General features: G+C 32.2%; 1 long non-coding RNA gene across 5 annotated transcripts; it reads left to right on the top strand.

Moving 5' to 3' along the window:
* The first annotated feature begins 1,482 nt into the window (after window positions 1-1,482).
* LOC139885736 (uncharacterized) lies at window positions 1,483-4,060 on the top strand. Of its 5 annotated transcripts, none has more exons than XR_011772070.1 (8): window positions 1,483-1,807; window positions 1,899-1,969; window positions 2,317-2,459; window positions 2,563-2,619; window positions 2,793-2,961; window positions 3,045-3,260; window positions 3,404-3,427; window positions 3,802-4,060. It is a non-coding gene; the product is annotated as an uncharacterized lncRNA (long non-coding RNA). The 5 variants fall into 5 exon arrangements; XR_011772069.1 differs by having other exon boundaries at window positions 3,045-3,265; XR_011772071.1 differs by having other exon boundaries at window positions 3,045-3,834; window positions 3,941-4,048.
* Window positions 4,061-6,914: the final 2,854 nt, after the last annotated feature.

Genomic DNA, 6,914 nt, shown 5'->3' with positions numbered 1-6,914 from the left:
AAGGCAAGTCAACCGGCCAACATATGCAAGCTTCACAAAATTCTACCGAATTTTGGGTTACTTATTGTTACTAACAGGAAGGCTCTGTTCCAGAGTTTATTAATAAGAGAAATGAAATGAAGTGAAAGGGAATGAAAGGGAGGGGATTGGGATCTTTCCAATTTGGAAGGAAGTGTAGAAGGGAAAATTAAGCATAATAATCACTTCCATTCCTTTCCTTTCATTTCAACACAAAACTCTGGAACACCAATTCGTTTTATTTTGGAAAAAGTATATGAAAATGCATTGAACTTTCACCAAATTCCTATTGTATGAATCTAACTTTCAAATTTTCTATTGTATGCATTTAACTTTCTAAATTGTCCTATTGTATGTATTTAACCTGCTATAATAGGTAACCTTCTATTAAATATTTACATTATTAGTCCCTCATGTTTGTAAATCTTAATTTCATTGGTCCATCATCTTCCATTCATCTTCATCCCCATCTTTTCTCCTTTTTATTTTTATTTTTATCTTTTCTCGATTAACATTTTTTACAATCCAAAAATAATCAAAACCAAAATTCTGATTATTAGTGACTACACAATAACAATTAGCATCCATGAACCTGTATAGGATGAAGAAAGACCGAACAAAATATGTCATATGTTCTCCGGCTATACTTCTTCTCAAATACCTAAATTATCGATATACAATTTCAATAGGTGAAAATCATCAATATACAATTTCAGTAGGTGAAATCGACGATTCAGATCTGAAATCGATTGTAGATCCACGAACAAGAACTGTTTTTATCATCGTCATCATCGTAAATGGGTTACGATTTCATGAGAAAATATCACGGTCCTTATCACCATGTTAATTTGGAGATGAGCAAGAATAGTCACAAATTTGCTGGGTTTATTACACTTCAGATTTTTGTTTGAGGGTTGTTTATGGGTTTCAAACTAATGATTTTTGTTTATAGATTTCAAACTAATGATTTTTGTTTATGTGTCACGAAATTATTGTTTATTGTACATGGGTTTCAAACTAATGATTTTGTTTATAGGTTTCAAACTAATGATTTTGTTTAGGATTTATGAACAATGTAACATGTTAAAGAAATTAAAAACAAAAACATCCTAACAATAAACATATCAATCCCAAATTAAAGCCTGAAATGAAAACCTGGATCGAAAACCCAAATTATTGTTTATTTTGATTTCGTTATGTTGAGGGACTAATTACGTTAAAAAAATAACTTTGGTAACCTATTACCCGATTAATAAGTTATGGGTTGCATACAATAGGACAATTTAGAAAGTTAAATGTATACAATAGGAGATTTCAAAGTTGAATGCATACAATAGAAATTTGATGTCAATGCATTTTCATATATTTTGCCTTTTATTTTCCTTCCATCTCATTACTCATACCCAAGCGTGCACGGGGTGAACAACACATCACCATCACCATCGTGCAAGAACAGGAAAGAGTCATGGGCATCATCACCTACTCTTTCCATATACACATCCTCCTCTCTTCCCTCATCTGGTGACTTTTTAATTTGCATTTTATGTCTCCTACTTCTCTTTCACCCTCATTGTCGACTGATGCTTTCAACCTAATAAATTTGTTTAGCACAAACTCTGGCAGTCTGGAGTGTTTTTACCTAATTCCCTCTTCCTTCCGTCACCATCTACCATCGCCAGACTTTCGCCCTACAATCGCTCGCCGTTGTCACCATCACCAGACTTCCGCCCTGCAATCTCTCTCCGCCGTCACCATTTCCCATCGCCCGTCACACATCGTTGTGCCTGAGGTCTTTCCTAGGGTTTTTATTGTTGTTTTTAGTTCTTTTTTTTTTTTTTTTTGCCTTTTTTTAATTAAATTGGAATTGTTTCATTTTGAAGGTAATACACAGGTTTCAATTGTTCTGTGGATGAGTACGATTTTTTTGCCTGATATTGAATCAACTCTGGAGGTTCGTCTGAAACTCTTACCATCTATTAAATCGTTTTCAAGATCATCTTCTGTAATTTAATTTCATAAGAAATCAAGGTAAATATTTCAATGAATTAGGATTTTATTTGATTTTATGCCTTTAACAAGGTAAATCAAGGTAAATATTTCTATGTGTTTGATCTACTCTTTTGGATTTATTTTCAAATTTATTAGGTTTATTAATTCGTACATGTGAGACAAGGGTTGGATTCTTCTTTAGCCCAGAAAATTGCAATTCTTTTCAACACCATCATCCCAAAATGTTATAATAATTGCAAGAAACAAATTTCTATTAGTTTTTTTTCTGAATGCCATAGTTTTTTACAGAGGGTGACGATAGCAACAGAAGGGAAACAACTTACGGCAAATTCGATGGTAATAATGGCAGAAAGGAATACGACGGGCTATCAATTGCTAGAGTAGATCCCCGACGATTGACGAGGTTGGAAAAACGAAAGCCTAATTGTCAAGTACACTATGATTCCTTTGATTGTCCTTTGTTTTTATGCTTACCCTGTTTATTTTTGTTGTTCTTATTTTCGAAATGCATGTTAGAATTTCGTTTTCATTCAGGTATTTGCTGCTACATTTGCGATCGTCAACAGGATTGGTCCTCTTCTTTATTTTGAGGTGATGTTTATATTTCTTTATGCATCTCTTTGTAGTGTCATAAATTAGCTTTGGTTTTTTACTTTGTCCATTTGCTTGTCAAACTACGAAAACAAACGGATTTCATCTTCCTTTCTGTTTTCTGGTATCAAATTTCATCTTCTACTTTGTTTTAATGAAATATTTGATTTCAGTGATGCAATCTTTTTGCTTACATTGTTCGAACTTTGTGCACCTGTTTATGAGATTATCCATTTGGATTTTATGATGTGGCCTATCTGTTGGTCCAAATCTGATAGAGCTTATCAAATTGATAAGTGGGACTGGATGTTAGCGTGCTATTTCCAGTTCGAGTATTTTCATGTACGGTTAATTGATTTAGTTTATCATTGGCTTACGAATTGTGAAATTAAGGCGTGACTTTATATTAATTGACGTCAATACAGGCTTCTAATAGCTGCTATTATCGTGATGTGCAATTGATGATTGACTTTTTATGCTTCGATCCATCATACCGAACATCTCCAAGGTACCTGTACCTCTAATTTATCCGTATCTTCTTTAATAATAGTCATGCTTTGATATTCTATTTAGATGGATTGAATATTAATACTTGGAGGCACCATAAACTACATGAAGAAGTTGATTCAGAAGATGATAGAGTAAGGTGCCGCTTATGCATTCTTTCCTTTCATTGGCTCCTACTTTGGTATTTGTATATAAATAGTATTCGTATAAATTTGTTTCAACTTTGATATTTGCTTAATGTTATTAACTAGTAATATTTTATGGCATGTACAAAAAGATAAAAGATGCTCTTCATATTCACGTAAGATTTATTCAGTGTCTTTCAATTTATGCTTTTCTTTTTGGTATATACCTGACTGTGAACTTTCATGTGGCATACGTATTTGTGCATCATTGTAATTTACTATCCAAGTTTAGTAATAGCTACGTCGTGATCGTGGATCTGTGATGGCAATTGTATTTATAGAGGGTAGTTATTAGGGCTTACTTTATGTTTTTTTTTAGATCTTTTTGTACATGGTTAGCAGCCTAATGAGCTTTTGTCAAATGGAGTAAATATGAATGTATGAAATTGCCTTTTTGATATAGTTACAAATTTGAATTACGTTAATATGCATTTGACAAATTACTCTATACATGTTATTATCTGACAAATCAGTTTAATTTGTGCTACAGAGAGAATAGAGGCATGGACTATACAACATATGTGTAAGTGGGGAAGCCGAAAGTGGCTAAAGAAGTTGGAGATAGAATACTTCATAGTGTGATTGCTATATGTTTTTCCGTTTTATAAGACTTCAGTTTATGTTTGCAGTTATGGCGCTTTAGGGTGTAAGTTATGGTAACTTTGTAATCGTTGAATACTTTAGCATGTAATTTAACTTTGTAATATAGCCTTCGACGAATGATGGTAATTTTTTGACCGTACAATGTTTTGCCGTGTAAACTGAATGTATAATGTATACGCATTGAAACAATCGCAGACATTTCTTAGCAGTGAAGCGCGTGCCCATTTTTTTCCTGTCATATGCAATGTGGTTTTTTGTTAGATTTTGGCTATTTTTTTTATCGTCGTATGCAGATTTCAGCAGATTTTGCATATAATTATCAGCAGCGAAGCGCACACCCCTATGCTCTTATTGATATGATAAGGTGAACATGCGAACATATATGAAATCTCATGTGATATTCAAGTATCTCCACATCATGAACAACTTAACGTGTGCATGTACGAAAATTGATATGATAGGTGAACAAACGAATATATATGAAATCTCATGTGATATTTAAATTATTTGAATATTCATATGAAGATATATATTTGAGTCCTCGTATAATGCCTTGTATATATTTATATTTATGTGATATGGTATATCACTACTACAAAACGACCTTTCCCGGACGAGTTTATTGGCGAATTCCGGACGACAAGTCGTCTCGAATGGTATTCCCGGACGACAAGTTGTCCCCAAAGAGTCGTCCGGGAAGCTTCGTCCCAGAATGTTTTTCCGGACGACTGATGCCTTTTTCCTGGATGATCATGGGGCCCCACTTTGACTTTTAAACCTGACTATCGTGAACGATGTTTCCGGACGACAAGTGGGGACGACTTGTCGTCCGGAAATTAATAATAATGAAATAATGTTTATTTTTATTAATAAATATATAATAAACTGGAAAATATTCGCGGACGACCTTTTCTGGACGACAGGTCATCCGGAAATGAATAATAATTAAATAATGCTTATTTTTGTGGATAAATATAAAATAAATGCAAAATAATTCCGGACGACTCTTCCCGGACGACTAGTCGTCCGGAAAAGTCATGTTGTTTTAGGACAGCAGGTGCTGTCTCTGCTGTTTTCCAGCCGTAAAAAAGGCACATTTCAAATCACAAAACCGGTTTTACAAATACGCTATATTTCACAAAATGCCACTTAAATAAAAGTTTCAATACCACAATTACATAATTATCCAAACGTTTAAACATCGAACAATTTACCGAATCATTGTTTTCAGATACAAACCAACATTAAACATCCAAACAAAAGCATTATTGTCTTCAAACAAACCCAACAAATTACATACCGCCATATCCTCCATCATATCCTCCATCAAATTCTTCTTCCTCGTTGTTTTGGCTAGAGTGAGCATTTAAATTGGAAGAACCGGGAGTACTAGTATCAGAGTATTCCATCTACGTTGCATACGGGGAGTGATTTCCAATTATTGTAAGCAAGGATTTCGGCAAATTCACTCGGTGTGTAGCTTGGGGGCATTGGTGATTGTCTACTCCGACCGGTAGACGCTGAAATTCGAATTTAACACCCAGAATTCGGATTTAATTAAACCCCAATTTGTAGGTTTAATTTAGCCCAAATTAAATCAAGAAACTTTTTGAAAAATAAATGAAGAACATACCTTCTTAATGTTTGGGATGGAAGATTAGGTTGGATTTGGGGTGAAAAAAATTCAAAATCGCCAACAGCAGCTCGAAATCGTCGGTGAAAGTGAAAGGATTTGTTTTTGTAAAAGTGAAAGTGAAGCAACTCGTTTGCAGACATGTTTCTGTAATATTTTTTTTGCGGACGACATATCCCGAAAAGGATATGGAGGGAAACGAAATTAATTGGCCCGCCAGTTTTTTCGTGAAAAATGAAATATTATATAATTTTATTTATTTCTATTTATTATTAGAAAGTGTATAATTACTTGATAATTATATAATTACTTATATAATTGCTTATTTAATTCTATTTATTATTAAAAATATATAAAATTACTTATATAATTACGTATTTATTTTTATTTATTATTTAAAAATATATAATTACATAAAAATAATTTTTAATTAATTAAAATTATATAATTACTTATTTATTTCTATTTATTATTAAAAATTATATAATTACTTATATAATTACTTAAAAATTACTAATAATTAATTAAAATTTTTTAATTACTTATCGTTACTTATATAATTACTTATTTGTTTCTATTTATTATTAAAAAAATATAAAATTACTTATATAATTACTTATTTATTCTATTTATTATTTAAAACTACATAATTACTTAAGAATAATTTTTAATTACTTAAAAGTTATATAATTACTTATTTATTTCTATTTATTATTAATAATTATATAATTGCTTAAAAACTATTTATATTTACTTATAATTATATAATTATATAATTGCATATCTTTACTTATTTATTTCTAGTTATTATTAAAAAATATATAATCACTTAAAAATTATTTTTAATTACTTAAAAATTATATAATTCATATGAGCGACCAACATAACACCGTTACATAACGCCGTTACATTACACCATTACATAACACCATTACATAACACCGTTACATTACACCGTTAAATTAGGTAGGAAATCAAGGGCGGGAAACATTTAGGCGAGAAACATTAGGGCGAGGAACATTTGGGCGAGAAAAATCTTTTATATAACAACCCCACTAATCACAACACTGTTTCACTTCAACAATATGGATGATGATTACCATTATGGTCCACATGAAACTTTTGGTGTTAGGTCTTGTTGAACTTGTGGTTCAAAGATGGTTATCAAAACTTGCTTGACTGATGAATACCAGTACGGTCGACGATATTATGGTTGTGGTGGTCGGTTTGGAAGCTTGATGTCTGAACGTTGTAGAAGGCGACAAAATTGGATTGATCCGCTCTGGTCTAACCGGGCGCTTGAAGTGATACCGTCATTGTTAAGGTCCAATAGAGCTCTAGAACGTTCACTTGAAACCGCAAAACGT

This window comes from Rutidosis leptorrhynchoides, chromosome 1 (assembly GCF_046630445.1).
Source record: "Rutidosis leptorrhynchoides isolate AG116_Rl617_1_P2 chromosome 1, CSIRO_AGI_Rlap_v1, whole genome shotgun sequence".
Lineage (NCBI taxonomy): Eukaryota > Viridiplantae > Streptophyta > Magnoliopsida > Asterales > Asteraceae > Rutidosis > Rutidosis leptorrhynchoides.
The sequence above is the reverse complement of the archived record's forward strand: the minus strand, read 5'-3'. Positions and strand labels throughout refer to the sequence as shown.